The sequence below is a fragment of the Carcharodon carcharias genome, chromosome 9, assembly GCF_017639515.1.
Source record: "Carcharodon carcharias isolate sCarCar2 chromosome 9, sCarCar2.pri, whole genome shotgun sequence".
In the NCBI taxonomy this organism is placed as follows: domain Eukaryota; kingdom Metazoa; phylum Chordata; class Chondrichthyes; order Lamniformes; family Lamnidae; genus Carcharodon; species Carcharodon carcharias.
The window spans coordinates 42,636,862-42,654,620 of NC_054475.1; positions in this window are offsets into that span (position 1 = coordinate 42,636,862).

Here is a 17,759-nt window from a genome sequence, read left to right on the forward strand (position 1 = left end):
CTCATTCTTTTGCATCCTCAAACAGGACCTCCTTACAGCTGTCCCTGCCACAGCTTCTTGTGTTCACTTATGAACTGAGAGTCATCAGGTGTTAACCCAATGATCAGTCAAACTAAACCCAGTGAAGTACAAGTATCTGCACTGGTGCCTGATTACCATGGGTCTACAATGGGTCTACAATGATGCACTGTAGGGGGTGGTGGTTTGTATCAGCTTCACCTCTAACTTCTGAGTGGTTCGAATTGCTCCCACTCCCTGGGTTCTAGACCTTGGACTTGTTTGGGGGTTGTGACAAAGTGCAGCTGACAACTGGTTTTGGTGCAAGAAAAAAAAACTGGGTTTGTTTAAGTCACAAATGAACTTATAACATTAGGATTACACTGAGATTATACAGACCTACAAAGCACACTTAGTTCAGAATGGGGAACACACAGCATAACACGGGAAAATCACGCAACTAATCCCCTTACCCTTGTCCCACTCCCAAAACCTAACTAAGTTGAACTAGGAGAGGTCAGGGATCATGCTCACCAACCAGAGTTCCTTGACAGTTCGAAATCCAGCCAGGTAAGCCGGTTGCAGTTTTGGGGTATGCTCTTTGTGTCCTCTGGGGCCAGCCGTCCTCACGTGGTCCTAGTCTGTGGAATCTGCGAAGGTTCTTCAATTGGGTGGAGGGCGTGGTTGTGGGTGGTCGATCTTCATAGAGGGCTGTGGTTGCAGCCTTGTTGTCTTCGGTTGAGCCTGCCACCCTGTGGCCCTCACTGTGATGTTGCTTGCGGGCCTGCAAACCTCCAGATCTCCTCCCTCTGCTTGGCTCAGCTACCTCTCCCTGTTTAAACTCTGCTTCAACTGCACCAAAAACTGCTCACCCTCCTTAACTGCTCCACCTTCATAACTGGTGGCCCATTACTACTGTTTTTTGTTGAATTTCTTATCCAAATCTAAATCAAGGTTAGGTCTTTGTCTGATTTTTGGTGGGCTTCTCAGGTGATTGTTGTCTCGTTGTTTTTAATTGGCTCGCATGATGTTTATCGTTGTCTTCCTGCCCCGTAACTAGTTTTGAACTGAAAGCCATTGTATATGTGGAGTATTTATGGGTTCGCATAATTGCATTGATTGTTGCCTTCCTACCTTAGTAGTTAGTAGCGATTATTTATGCAAGATTTTGATGGGCTTTAGTTTCATGTAAGATGAAGTCTTTCTCTGGGTTGATTGTTTTAAAGGGAAGAATGCGTATTCTGAACCCTCTCGTTGTCAGGTTACAGGCAACAATCCACACTGCACTCAACAAGCCCGGGCATGTCCAGCCCCAGGCCTTCATGGGCTGCCTCCTGTCTGCAGGGTTCTACATTTAACTCAGCAGTTGGATCCTCTGCCTTAAAAGTCCAAAAATCATATCCTTGTTGATGATATGAAAAATGTGGGAATTTTGAGAACCTTCAGCACCTACCTCTGAGTAATTGCTATTCGGAAGGTCCACCGACTGCTATTCTTTACATGAAGGCCCTGGAGCAGAGAAGAGATGGATATGAATTAATAGTGGTCATGTAAAAATGTTGCTACTAATTAAGATGATCACATTTCACTTGTTGCTGAAATTACATCAACATCATTGAGTCTTATACCAGACCTGGGTGGAGATTGTTCATGCTGTCATGATGAAGCTGCAAAGTCCCAGTCTCTCCACCTCCAGTGATGAGGGTTACAGTTATGTCACTGATCTCCACAGCCTCTTCCTCTGATGATGTTAGCTGTACAATTTTTCACAGGCCAGGTTCTCTCCTGCTCCCTTGTGTCCTGGGCTTTATTCTCATTCCTCAGGGAAAATGGCAGACCCATGAGTGCCTGTAAGGCTTTTCTGCATCTGATAAATCAAGTGCATCTAGTGAGGGTGCCCATCAGGCAGATACATCAGACTCCATTAGGATTGGAGTCAGTGCCAGTGGTAAATAGATAAATAGATTTGAGGAAGTACACAGAAAGTGAATGCTAGCTACTCTTCAAACTTAAGTGGGTATGAGTGGTGTGATAGAGTAGTCTTAACAAGGCGGAGTGAGAGGGTTGGAGGCATACATTACAGGAGATAAGTGACTCTGTAACTGTACTCACCTTACCTGACCTGATTAGGTCGTTAAACTCCTACATGCACTGAATCCAGATACGGGCCACAATATTCCTTCAGCTGACCTCCTCAGTCACTTCCAATGGTGACAGCAGCAGGTATCATTTTCACATTACTGGAGAAGATTATCTACTTCCTGCTCCTTACTGTATGGAGCAGTACTTCAAGTGAGGTGTCATTAAATCGTGGCATCATATAATCCACTTGGATTATAACAGTTCTACCATACCTCACAAGCACAATTAGGAATGGGCAATAAATGTTGGCACTATAGCAACACCCACAATCCGCAAATTAAGAAAAAAAATTTTTGAACATCGGTGGTCAATTCCAAATGCTTGCCATCTCTTTCCAAAATCTCCTAAATCTTCCAAGTTTCATTTTTGAATTAGCCATTTAAAGAGTTAAGATTATGGATGTGCATCAATGGAGATGCAAAACATGGAATAAAAATTACAATTGCAGTCAGGCATTTTGATGTACGTACCAAACACTCTCCCGGGTTTCTTGCTGCTAATCGCTACATTATTCCACTCAGAGCCTGCCTCTGGGTTGGTGTCAGGCCCGTGGTGTCAAATTAGCTGCAGGCCCACTTGTAACTGAAACTATTCAAACTCATTTCACATTAAGAAGTCTTCCATGCAACAGACAGAGGAGACTTTCACCCCTCCCAGTCTGAACTAGAATCGAACCTAGATCCCAAAGGTGAAAGGCCAATGGTCTACTTAATAGCACCACACAGAAAGTGCAGTAACTAAACCTTTGCATCACCTAAAGGTGAAACAGGAGTGTTTAAATAAAAAATATTCCTCAATTGCCCAACCATTTCATTTTTACAAGGTCCTAATAATGAGATTCCTTTGCTAGGGATTCAATTCTGTTGTCCCAAATACAGAATGTCCTTTCTTACTTCTTAAAATTCCAATTATCTTATGGATATCACATTATTTTAGACAGAAAATTATTTAAAGTAAAAAGTTAACATGACTGTTGCCTGAGTTACCTGCCCACCATATGATGGGTAGTTGTTCTAGTGTTAAGCCACAGCCCTGAACAGTATGAACATTATGGAAACTGGAATGTTGAACATCAGCACTGATCAGCACTGACAGTGCAGCCAGCCCTTCATTCATCCAAATTAACCTAATAAATCGATTCAAAAAAGGTCAAGTACAAGCAGTTCTATTTTTCTACAGGAGTTATCGATCACAGTGAAAACAGTTTTCCATTAACTCTTTGACCACCAGCAGCCCCGCAGAATATTGTACTATCTAGTTGGAGATTTTTTTAAAAAATAAATTTAGTTCTTACACTGTGATTCTGCAACCTATTATTACACTAAGATACCGTTCAGATGTTGGCTGATTAGTGTATTATTCTTACATGGCTAATATACTTCAAAGGTTTAAAAAGTAAATGGTTGGGAATCTCAGTATTTTACAGTACTGAGAGACCATTCAGCCCATTGTGCCTATGCTGGCTCTCTGAAAGAGTTATCTGTTCTCCTACCTTTTCCCATATCCTGTGAACTTTTCTATTTAATAAATTTGTCTACCTCAATGCTAAATTTATTTATATTCTGCCTCCACCACTATTTTAGTAGGGTACCTATTTCATGTCCTTACAACTCTCTGCATTAAAAAACCTTCAATTTCTTCCAGTATTCTTGTGCCGTTTTCCCATTAGTTACCGATTCTTACAACAACAACTTGTTTTATGTAGCACCTTTAATGTAATAAAATGTCCCAACGTGCTTCACAAAGGCATTGGAAAACAAAATATGACACTGTGCCACAGAAGGAAATATTAGGGCAGATGACCAAAGGCTTGGTCAAAGAGGTAAGTTTTAAGGAGTATCTTAAAGGAGGAAAGTGAGGTAGAGAAGCAGAGAGGTGTCGGAAGGATGTTCCAGAGCTTAGGGCCTAGGCGACTGAAGGCATGACCACCAATGGTGGAGCGATTAAAATCAGGGTTGCTCAGGAGGCCAGAATTAAATAAATTTGCAGATAACTCAGAGGATTGTGGTGCTGGAGGAGACTGCAGAGAAATGGATGGGCAAGACTGTGGAGGGATTTGAAAGCAAGGATTGGAATATTAAAATTGAGGAGTTGCTTAGGAGTCAGTGCGAGCACAGGGTTGATGGGTGAGTGAAATTGGTGTGAGTTATGACAAGGGCAGCAGAGTTTTGGATGACCTGAAGTGTACAGGTGGCAGAATATGGGAGGCTGGCCAGGATTGCATTAAAATAGTCAAGTCTGGACGTAACAAAGGCATGGATGAGGTCTTTAGCAGCAGAAGAGACGATATACTGGTAGAGACCAGTAATGTTACAAAAGTAGAAATAAGTGTTCATGGAGATGGTGCAGATATGTGTAATTGAAAACTCATCTTCAGGTCAAATTTGAGACCACAGCTGCAAACAATCTGGTTCAGCCTCAGACAGCTGCCAAGAAGGGAGATGGAGTTAATGGAGCTTGTAGTGTGAGCCTAAGTCAAAGTCTTCACTCTTTCCAGTGTTTAATTGGAAGACATTTTTGCTCATCCTAAACTGGATGTTGGACAAGCAGTCTGATAACTTAAAGAGAGTGGAGGGGTCGAGAGGTAATGGTGAGATAGAGCTGGGTGTCATTGTTGTAATATTATTTTGATACATGACATCACTAGAAGGGAAATGTGTCATGTCATCCAGTCTTTGTTTCACTTTTACTTTGAGCAGAGCACACACACAGCTCTGATGGCTTGAAGCTTTATACAACTGTTCTCATGTGTCTAGTCTTAATACATGAACCTGCAGTGCACAAGTGATGCTTTGTGTCTTATACACCAAATAAGCTCAAGGACTTATATCATTAAAATAACACGACATGGTGATCAGCAGTGGTAAGGCCGGTGGCAGCAAGATTAAGCACAGGTACGACATGGTGAACAGCCTTGGATCGTGCTGCATGGCATGAGAAGACCCTCGACATTTTGGTCAAGCTGCAATAAAGTCGCAGCATCAGAAAGTGTTGAAAATACAGCATGATGACTAGGAAGAAAAGCTTTGGAGACACAGTGCTGAGCTAGTGCTCAAATAAAGAGCTGGTAAACGGGCAGATCCCTCGTGGAGAGATTGCAGCGCATAGCTTGTCAGTTCCGTGAGTGGAACAACGCATTGAGAGGATTGCCACTGGGTTAGCTCAATCAGGAAAGGTGAGTGACCAGGGCATGGACTGGATTGATAGCGAACAACGGAGAATTAATCCCAAAAAAATCATCATAAAAATCAGGCCAGAGAAGGTTGTGAGTATAAGGGGTGGGTTGGGAGTTGCTGAACAATAAACTGAATGAAAAGGAAGGACACTGTTAGGGAGAAATTAAAAATGCTAAAAGAGAACACTGTAAGAATTTACTGAAAAACCCTTAAAATCTCCAGGCAGACATGGCTGCTAAACATATTAAGAGTTGAAGATTACCGGATGAACATTACACAGCCTTGAGTGTCAGACTGGAGACACAAGCAGGACATAAATTAGGTTTAGTGTGCTCCCTTCTCACATAGGTTTTAGCTTAGATATGGGAAGATGAACAATAAACAAAGAGGGGGCTTTGATGAAACACAAACAGTCTTGAGTTGTGAGAACCAAGGTCTTTGCGTACGTGTTTTAATTTTGATTGGATAATATAATTATGTTTACCTCCTTTAGTTGGTTTAGTTTGGTTAGCAAAATCACATGTTTATGTACTCAAAAGAATAGAATTAGCATGGGACCAGTGTGTTGGTTACCACTTGGATGTATTCAAATGTACTGAAATGTATCATGATAAGAAAAGGTACAAATGTAATTAAATGTAATCAATCTGGGAGCTGGGTCTTCATTCTTAGGAATGATTGCAGCTCCCTTGCATATGCTTGAATAAAACCGGTTAAAGGAATCGTGAGCCTCTGTAGTCGTTGTGTGATCGGAGAGTGTAACTTCTCCTCTTCAACTGGCCTATGTGGTGGTTGCAGGATCGGAGGATGTACCTTCTTCAGACACCACTACTCTGTAGTGCATTACTACCGCAACTCATCTTCATGGGCAGAGAGCTTTGGAAAAGTGCATGAAAGCATCTACAACAACACTCATCCCAGGTACTACAGAAGAAGGAATGTCAAAAGGCTATTGTCAGAATGTCCACAGAATTCCCCAGTTTGAATTGGGATGTAGTTGACCTACTATCTAAAATCAAAATGTTTGAATGGCTTACAGATTTCTTGATTCAGGTCTATCTGAACCAGATAAGCAAGCCATAAAAAATTGCCTAGCAATTGGGAATGAAGGTCTACACAGGCTGCACACATCAGGATTAACAAAAAAAGAGCTTATGGATCTCAAAAGATATGGACTACATTGGAAGACCAATTCAGAATCAGGTTAAATTTCCGTGGTCATCGACTAGAGTTCATGTCATTTCGACAACAGTCTACGGAATCTATAGGCTACTTGGCCAGCAAATGCAGAGAAAAAGGTACATACTGTGATTTTTCAAACACAGAGCTAGCAGACAGAATTGTTGAGTTGGTGGTCAAACCCACTCCCATGGAAGCATTCCAGAAAGATCTGCTAGACGAGCCCAAAAGATATGGCATCGAAGAGTCACTCAAGAATAGCTATAAGTACGAAGCGATCCTCACAGCTTGACAATGCTTACAGTTCCTAATTACAACCACAATTGTTGACACACTCACTAGAACACCCAAATTTAGCAAGACATTTGAGAGGTGTGGCCTTTTGCATGCACCAAGGAAATGCCCAGCTTTTCATCAATTCTGTAAGGCATGTGGCAGCGGCAGTGCACTAAAGCAAAGGCTGATGCAACTGCAGACAGCCATGCACTGGTCCAAACAAACCGTACACAACAGGTACCTTCAAGTAATAGGAATGACCATCTGGTATCCCTTCAGAAAGATATACATAAGGTGACTGACAAACCAGAAAATGATGATGATGTGCACAAGGTGAAGAGCAGTGAACATGTTTCACACTATCAATCTCATGCCATCACACCATCCGAAATGTTTGCCAAGTTTCAATTATCTGTGCAAAGAAAGTTGGTAACTATTCATTATTAGCCAAGGCTAACACAGGAGCAAGTGCCAACAACACACTACCTCTGCGAATTCTAAAATGTCTGTATCCACAGAAATGATGGAGCCTACCGCTGTGAAACTTTCAGCACACAGCAGTTCACTAATTCTATGTGCAGGATCCATAGTCCTAGAGTGCAAGTACAATCAATCCTCCTGGGTGTCACAGATGTTTTACCTTGTGGAAACTAAAGGCCCAGCGATCGCAGGTCTACTGGCATGTCAGGACCTCACACTAATAACAAGGCTGCATTTGTTGCCAATACCACAGCAATGCCACTCCTTGATTCTGTTGATTCTGTTGCTCCCTTATGTCATAGCGAGCGACAGTGTCAGCAGCAGCCAGGACCAAAAATGGTGCCACTCAAATAATCACAACTGTTTTTCTCCTCTATTTAGGCCAAACCCATTTTAAAGATGTTACAATTCTCAGTTCAGAACTCAAATTAATTACCTTTATAAATAATGACTTCACTGATATTTTTTTAAAAGAAAGGCAGAAATCTTAAAACGTATCCTCTTTATTTTAAACCTGGCGTCAATATTAAATTTACCACATAAACACATCCAAGGCATCATGGTTTGTATAGACAACTTAAAATGGTGTTTTAATGTCTTTTAATGCCAGCCTACAGAGTCTGAATTCAGGGGATTTTCAGATGTGTACATAGACGAACCTAAAAATACTGGCTGTAATTTGTATAACCATAACGCATGCAAGCTGCAACTGAATACCTGTACAATACTGTGCTTCTATTTTCTAAACTCACCTATTGAAGCTTTAGGAGCAGAAGAATTCTGTTCAACTGCTACTCTGGCAAAGATTCTACATCGGAAATTTGGTTTTCTCTTATCAGATACCAACAGACTTACTCTGTGTTTTCAATATTTTGACTTTATTTCAGATTTCTTGTATTTGCAGTTTTTCATATTTGAGTTAGCAGCAGACCAGTAAAGTGATCAGGAAAAAAACTGGATACTTTCATTTTAGCATTTTATTTTTAAACTAGGCATATAATTTCATGCAAGTGTAATTTAAGCACAAAATTTAATTGCAAGCTTGAAGTCCAATATTGAAATAAGGAGTGCTTCACACAAAGTATTTTAATGGTTCTCGATCAGCTAAACAATCTTCAAAATCCTTTATTTTTCATTGTCATTACTGCTTGTTTTGGGTTCTTGTAATTTCATGCAGCTCCTGTTAAGCAGGGTCTCCTTCGATATGAATTCTATCCATGGGAGATTGGGGTTCAGCCTATCCTCTCTAACAATTTGATACATGAGTCAGAGATGTACACAGTATATCAGGACAGTCTAAAGAGTTTGGCTGGCTCAGCATTGGAATTTGGAAGGATACCTGACCCTGCCCCTAGTTAATTAATAGATAACTTTATTGTTCTTCAGCCTAAACCTAAACTTCCAACCACATTCATTGCAGACAGTGTGTCCATGTAGATATAAAAGCTTTTCACACATGCACAGAAGTGTACTGGCAGGCTAGGCCCAGTGGAATGACATCACTGGTGTTCTGCTGATGCTCAGGCCACTGCGCATGCACAGACTGGTCATCTTTCATTGGCAGGAGTTACAGTGCAGTTAGACATCACAAGGGAGATCAACCTATTCCTATCACCTTAGTCCACAACCTGACATCAAAATATCCAGAATGTTTTGACAAAATTGGCAGTTTCAAGGAAGCTGCAACATCACAGTTGCAGGACAATGCAAATCACCGCATGAGTGGAGCACCACATACAAGACTAATTGCAGGTTGAACTAGACAAAATAGAGAAAGACGGAATCATTAGAAGAGTACAGGAGCGCAAAGATTTGTGCAGCTCAATAACATGTGCCACAAAGAAGAATGGATCACAAAGTGTGCCTTGATCCACAATGTTTAAACACGGCTTTAAAACATCGTCCTTACAAAATGTCCACATTAGTAGATTAAATCCAAGATTTGAAGGTGCCAAATATTCCTTGAAGCTTGAAGCCAAGCATGTCTACTGGTCAGTACATCTCACAGAGAAGTCCCAAGAGCTTACTACACTTTGTACCCCATTCGGACAATACTATTTTCAGCGACTTCCTTTCGAGCTGTCTGTTAGCCAGAATCTCCTTTTAATATGGACAATATTACATGCACTGTAACAGGAATCCATTTGTATCGCTAATGATATAGCAGTAGTGGGAAGAACAAAGCAAGAACATGACCACAATCTGCATTTATTGATGCAGAATGAAGGATTTGTGTTCAACAGTCTGAAATGTGACATCAACAACAGGCAGCTGATCAATTTTTCGGTTCTGTTTGTCCCAGTGCTGGCATATGTCCCAATCCAAGTAAAATAGACAATATTAAAGCATGTCAACTCCTCAAGATAAGGACAATCTTGTGTCCGTATATTCCCAATTTTGCTCAAAAACTTAAAACCTAAAGGGAATTGTTGAGAAAGCTTGTGGCACAAAGACCACCAATACCTCTTCGAAGCTCTGAAACAGTCATTATCAGAAGCATCGACATTGCAATTTTACGATCCTAGGGAGACAACTACCCTGGAGATAGATGCCTCACAGAAAGGTCTAAGAGCATGCATACTACAAAAAGGAAAACTGATTGCATTCACTTCAAATCTCTGTCTGTAACACAATCCAAGAGTGGGAAGCAATAGCTTTAGTGTTGGAATCATGCATTTTCATACCTGTCTATATGGCAAATGATTTGTGGTAGAGACCAACCACAAGCCACTGGAGATGGTTCAGTAAAGAACCATTGAACAGTGCAGTGCCAAGATTGCAATGTCTCTTGATAAAGATTAAAGGTTACAACTATGAGGTTAGGTACAAACCAGGTAACTTGATGGTCACTTCAAATACACTTAGAAGATTGCCTAACCCCATGAAAGCAGAAGATGTTTCAATGGATCTACAAGTTAACTTCATTGACATTGAACTTGAAGATGTTCTCCAAATTGATCTGGTACATATTGCGCAACAAAATGCTAACAACTACAAGAAAAAACAGCATAAGATTCTACTTTACAGAAACTATGGAAAACCATCATCAAAGGATGACCTGATTCAATTCAGCACGCCCATGAACACATGAGACCATTTTGGCCTTACCAGGACAAGCTAGGCATCTCCCGGGGAGTCATTTTTAAAGGCAGGCAGGTCATCATACCGGAATCTTTGCAACCTGATATTCTTCAACTTCATCAATTACATATAATTATAAATTAGATGAGAAGACTTGCAAGAGACACAATCAATTGGGCAGGTATGAACAATGACCTTGAAGTCATCGTCAAGAAGTATGAGGCATGTCAAGAGCATATGTCAAGTCGGCACAAAGAACCATTGATTCTACATGAAGTTCTACCCAAGTTTGGTTCAAAATTGCATGTGACCTCTTTCATGACAATGGCACTGAATTCATTACCCATCATTGACGACTTTACCAAGCGCCTCATTATCCGACAATTGCATACAACATCAAGCGCAACTATCACAACACTCTAAATGTTATCTTCACTTTGTTTCATGTGCCTAGAGAGATAATTTTAGATAACAGTCCATAGCTTATTGGTAAGCCATTTCCAGATATGTGTGAGAAGTGCAATATTGATCACACTACTTCTTCTCTTCATTACTCTAGATCTAATGGCCTAGCCAAATGATTCACATGGTGAAATCTCTAATTCTCAAATGTTGACAGACCAAACAAATCTATACATTGCAATGTGACATCTGAGACCAACACCTTTAAGTGCAACAAAAACAAAAATTGCTGGAAAAACTCAGCAGGTTTGACAGCATCTGTGGAGAGAAAGACAGAATTAACGTTCCAAGTCTGATACGAAATGTTAATTCTTTTTGATTTCCAGCATCCTCAGTATTCTATTTTTACCTTTAAGTGCAACTATTCCATCACAGACCAGTGCGTATCAATTTACCTCTCTTAGCCATTCTACTCTACCAGAAACTAGAAATCTACTTTTAAAACTGCAAGAGAAGATGACCAATGCGCATGATAAATATGTGGATACAGAATTGACAAGTTTACAGTTGGGACAACAAAGTTCACTTCCAGGATCGCACAGAAGACACGGGGCAACCAGCCGGGGTGACAAGAATTTGTTCAGAACTGAGGTCCTATGAAGTCATTACACACAAAGGCACAACAGTGAGACGTAACTGAGGATAAATCAGATCCATTCCGGCTCCTCAACCACTATACAGTCCTACTGAATCTCAGACAAGATCCCGAATGCAACCAACTTGAAAAAATGACAATTCCAAAGATCACTGTGAGCAATCAAAGAAACCTCCAGACAAGGTTACCATCACAAGGTCTGGGCATACCAGCAGATTACCTCCACGCTTTAAAGACTGACAGATTCATCAGTTCTATGCACCAATGTGATGGTAACCAAACATGAACATGTAATGTAACAATTTATACTTCTTTGGAAAGGGGGAATGTAACTTTAAAAGGATAAAGGGATGTTGTAATATGCCTTTAAGGTATACCAGCATGACCACTCTATAGAAGGGAAAATGAATCATGTGTTCCAATCTTAGGATGGAATTGTCCCAGATTTGCTCAAAGTGCAGTGGTGGGCGGGAGAAAGTTGTTTTACCCGCCAGCCACAATGGCGTGTTTTTGCACCATATCATCCCACTTACGGCATTTCCCACCTCATTAATAATGCATTCAGATGAAACATGCCCGTGGTAAAGTGGAGTGCTATGTACCTTTAAGAGAATGAAATTAACTGACCATGTGACTATATTGACCAATCGCTATGCTGCAGGGTCTACTTTGGTAAATGTAAATCTAGAGCTGGAGGTGATTAAAGAAGCATACATTGTGTTAGTGTCCAGTTCATAGTTCCAATGACCCACCTGTGTTGGTTCAGTTAATCGGTTTCTCTGCCTGTATTGTTTCAAGCACCAACTAATGTGTGAATATCAAGGGCGCAGCTCACATTCATTGGACAAAGTGACCCAATAGCCCAAAACATAAAAATGACGATTACTGGCAGGGGACTCAGATTTGCCCGCTATGGCGTGACCTTAGCGCTTCCTTGATCCGGGCATCGTATTTAAAGCACACCAGAGCGTAGCTTACTTCATATTTACAGACCAGGACTGCTCCAGGTGACAGGTGGCCCTGAAAACAAAGAAGACAACAGCCACCAAATTTAGTGACACTTCCCTGGGATGCCTGCTGGATGCAATGGAAGGCCACCATGATGTCCTCTACCCCTGAAGGAAGGAACAGCAACAGCTGGACACTCCTGAGTCGTCCACTCAGGAATCTCAGAGGCTTTCCTCTCCCTCTGAATCTTTTTTGCCTGTGAGCCCCTCAACCTCACCCTCTGTCACTGCAGAGGGAGCAGCTGGCCCACAGGAGAGCAGCCAAAGCAAACCAGGGCCCTCAAGGCCTCGGCTCTCCAGAGGACCCACGCCAAAGTCATCAGAGGCAGCAGGGCCAAGCATTGCACAGGCCGTCTCCTCCCCTTCTGCGGATGTCAGGGCAGCACCTAGAAAAAAATGGTAGGCCTAGATAAGTTAAGAATTTCTGATCACAAACGGTTGCATGGGTGAACACATTTTTGTCACTTTATAATCTGAAAATATATCCACTTTCACTGAATAATGTGTAATGGTGTCTTTCAGCTTCACTGACAGGCTTCATGAGTCCTTCCATTGCATCACCACCACCCCCCAAACCCCCCAATAGCAGTTCAGCTGCCTGCAGCTGGACCACAAGTGATTCTAGAGGGAGAAGTGTGTTTGGCAGAGCCTTTTGGAGCCTCGTGCAAGCACACCCCCATACATGTGGGGCCTTCATCCATCACACTCATCTCAATGTCCAGAGCATTTTCAATACTGCCTGCTGGGGTTCTCTTTCAGTTGTCCATCTGAGCTGACCTGCATCTCCGCCCACCCGCTGATCACACTCCCATGCAGCACCTGTGCCCATTCAACACGAGGCTCCACTCACTTTTGATTTCAACAACGATGGTCGTAGTCAAAATTTTGCTCAACTCCCCTGTCTTTTCCCCTCTCCCAATCACCCATGTCCTTTCCCCATCATTGTCGATCCCCCTTGCACCACCTTTCACCTCCCTACCATCACCTACCAAACCAAAACCTTGTCTTTCCAGGATGTCCAGGTGAATGTGCATGTTCCCTACCTTCCTGAGAATCCCACCCCCATCCACACTGATCTCCCCGATCTCCTCCCTCCCACCCCCAGTGTCCGTGTTTGCCTCCAAGTCCCCACCAACCATCCCCGCCATCCCTTCTACCACTACCGACACACCCTCACCCTCCCATCCTTCCCACCCCTTTGCAACCTCTCATTCTCACCATTTCCTCCTACCATGCTCACCTTCACTTTGGTCCCCAGGAGGCAGTCACTGAACCCACAGACCGCTCCCTTGCATGTTCACCTGGCTATCCCCCGCTTACTCCCTCTCTCAGTCTCTCTCTTGCGGTCTCTCTTTCTCTCTCTCTCTCGGTCTCTCTCTCTTTTTCTCTGCCTTTCTCTATCTCTCTCTCTCTCTATCTCGGTCACTCTGTCTCTCTGCCTCGGTCTCTCTCTCTGTCTATCTGTCTTTCTCTCTCTCTCACTCAGTCTCCCTCTCCCTCCATCTCTCTCTCTCCGTCTCTCTCTCACTCTCCGTCTCTCTGTCTGTCTCCATCTCTCTGTCTGTCCGTCTCCCTCTGTCTCTTCAATAGGAACTGATTCAGTACTTTGACAGGAGCAGAAATCTGAATGGAGGGATTCAAACATTAACTAGCAGAAAGAGTTTTTCTCAAACTTACCTTATCAAAATTTCTCTTAATGTTTAACTCCATTATTAGAATTCCTCATCTTTCCTAATGAAAAGGGGCCCAGTTTCTCTAGTCTCTCCTCATGACTAAAGCCTCCCATCTTGGGTATCACCTTAAAGAATGTTTCCTACACAATTCCCAGAGAGCTGTAGGCTGGAGGAATTTACAGAGATATGGAGAGGTGAGGCCATAGGGAGATTTGAAATCAAGGACGAGAATAGGTTTAGTATTACCTCTTTACTTTTGTACACTATGGCCCTATTCATAAAACTTGAACTCCCACAAGCCAAATTAATAACGTAGCCGGAATCAGTCTGTTTTCCAACTATTAAAAGTATGTCGATCTGAACCCCTACGTCTCTCTGAAGATTCCCACTCATTGTGCAGTAAAATCTTTACCATCCAGCATGCACAGGGAATGGGTCATGCCAGTTAACGAAAAATGCCAGTTAACGAAGAGTTCCATTTACCAACGGAATACATTGCAATACTTGTAGCATGATCTAATTTGCAAGTACTCAGAAAGTAAGGAGTATTCTTTTTACTTCTAATCTTCAACAGTACATTAAAACTTAAAGTATAAAATAATACAATATACAGGTACAGGTTTCGGATAACTTTGTAATTGTTTCCGGTTGGTGAAGTGATGACTCGTATTAGGGGAACATCAAAAATTCTGGTTCGCAGAGAATTCCGGTTGGTAGCATGCCGGATAACACAAAGTTTACTGTATGCCTATTGTCCTTGTTCTTCCTCTCAAAACCTTATTACCTCATATTTTTTGACATTAAATTTTATCAGACACCGTTCTGCCCAATCTAAACCTGCCAATCTTCTTCTAATCACATTCCATACTCTTGTGTCATTCTGCAAATTTTGACATTGCACCACATACACAAGCCTGGATCATTTATATATATATTTTTCGAGAAGGGCAATGGTCCCAACACTGACCTCTGGAGGACAGCACTGCTGATATCACTTGCTTGTGAAAAATATCTATTAACCACCACTATCTGTTTTCTGTTCTTTAATCAACTTTCTATCCATGCTGCCAGGTTCCTTTTAACATGGATGCTTTAATTTAAGCTACTAGCCTATGTGGCATGTATCTTTGAAAGATCCAAACTCCTTATACCCAATTGCATTTCCTTCCTCAATATTGTTCCGTTACTTCTTTCAAGAACCCTTAAATCTATCAGACACAATGGGCAGAATTTTGCCGTCAGCGAGTGGGGACGGGGCCCACTTGCCGACACGTAAAATGACATGCAGTGACGTCAGGCAGAACCCCCGACATCACCCTGCCCCATTTAAATTTTCAGGAAGGCGGGGGCGCAGCAAAATCAGCTGCGGGCCCGCCAACCTGTCAATGGCCAATTGAGGCCATTGATAGGATCAATTAAACAATTAAAAGACCTGCCCTCTGGTCTAACCTTAAGATTGGCGGGCAGGCCAGGAGCCCCCAGCGGCAACTAGAAAAAACATAAAAACTCATCCACCAGCGGGATGAGGTTTCATGTAAGGGGTTTTAAAACTTGTAATAAAGTTGCAAATTATGAACATGTCGCAACTCATTGTCACATGAGGGGGACATGGGAATTTTTTTCAGTCTTTAATATTTTTAAAAGTCCAGGCGATCTCCCTGAGGCAGCACTTAACCTCGGGAGATGAGTGCGCTCTTTCGTGCACATGTGCAAAAGAACGCACTCTCGATTTCTGGGATCCATCCCCCCCCCGCTTGCATAGCGGTTCCCACTGGACGTCACACTGGGCGGGCCTTAATTGGCCTGCCCACATGAAATGGCGGTGGGGCCCGCTTCTCTGGCGGGGATCGGCTCCGCGCCTGCCGGAGGTTGGGTTGGGCCCATCCGCCCGACAGGCAGAAAATTCCGCCCAATGAGCCCGTGTCTTTTTAGGTTAGTGGTAATTTTATCCTATGCTAGAGTCTCTACAGAAGCTTACCTAATACCAGTATTATTTACCTGGTTTATTCCTTTTCACTTTTTGAAAAGATGTATTCCACTGACAAGCTCTTGAGAATATTTGAAAAATTGCAGTCAGAACTTCTGCTATTTCCTCTTTGGCTTGCCTTACCCCTTCTAGGCAGGTTTATTTCTGCTCTACCTGTCTTGTTTTTAACCCCATTCTCTGATAACCTGTATTATTTTCGCTTTAATTTATCCATCCATCCATTCATTTTCACACTGCTTCTTCTGGTGAGGGCCACAGTGACAGTAAGTGACAGTAAGCTGAGCAAAGCCGACCAGACTTCCTCAGCCACAGATTCCAGTTCCTCCTGGGGATTCCCAGGTGTTCCCGGGCCAGCCAAGAGATGTAACTCCTCCAGCGTGTCCTGGGTCAGCCTCGTGGTCTCTGCCCAGTGGGTTGTGCCTGGTATAGCTCCAGCAGGAGCCTGCCAGGGGACGTCCTTATCAGATGCCCGAGCCACCTCAACTGGCCCTTTTTGATCTGGAGGAGCAGGGTCTCTACTCCAAGGCTTTCCTGGATAGCCGAGCTCCTCTACTCTCCCAGAGAGTAGGCCCAGCAAACTTGTGGAGAAAACTCATCTTCACTGCTTGTACCCACAATCTTACCCTTTCGGTCATTACCCACAGTTTATGGCCAGAGGTGAGGATGGGACATAGATCAACCAATAAATCGACAGCTTCATCCTAAAACTCCGCTCCCGCTTCACCAGCATGGGCCAGTAGAGCGGCCACAGAACTCACTGATCCGCTGGTCAATCTTACGCTCCCCCTGCCATCGCTCGCAATCAAGATCCCGAGATACCTGAACTCCTCCAGTAAGGGAAGTTGTTCCCACCTCATCTGGAGAGAGCAACCCACTCTTTTCCGGGAGAGAACTATGACCTCAGATTTGGAGGTGCTGATCCGCATCCCAGCCACATCACACTTAGTAGCGAAATGTTGGAGTGCGTGTTGGAGATGGCAGTCAGATGAGACAAGAAGCACAACATTTTAATAAATGAATTCAATTTAATTTAGTTTACCTATTAAATCAACATTCAAACAATACCATCACCTCAGCATTCATCCCACCCTCCAGTTTTGAAGGGAGTTGTTATCCACTGGGTGTTAAACCAGCCTGATTGATATCATGAATCAGCGTTTATCCCATGAGGAAACTATAAATTGCAGTCTGACTGTTTGCTACTGACCTTTATGTCAGGTTATTTAGATGGATGAAAGGCTGGCTGCTTTTTCAGTGCTGATCACAAAGGGTCAGCCAGAACAGTTTTCTCAGGTTCTGGCTGTACAAGGTCATGGCTCAAAATTGGGTAAACTATCCATCACTGAACCAACGAGGTCAAGTAAGATAAGAAAATCACTCCAACATTCAGCAACTTGCATTAGCTCTATTGCCCCATGGTTCAAACACATTTTGGGACCATATAGAACTGATCACTGTATTTCTGTTGCCAGCAGCATACAGTGAGTAATACAATAGGTAAAACTCCCTGTCCCCCACATCCCCTGCCCCGTCCCCCAACCCCGGCCCTCGCAACTTCAATTTGGCTTTTTACATTTGCAGTTCTTGCTTCCTTTTTATTGTTCAATAAGAGTAAGGGTGTCAGCAATACTGGAGAGGAGATGAGGCAAGCGATGAGAGGAATATTGTGGAAAATGGGGTAGATATGGTCAAGGCCCCTATCAA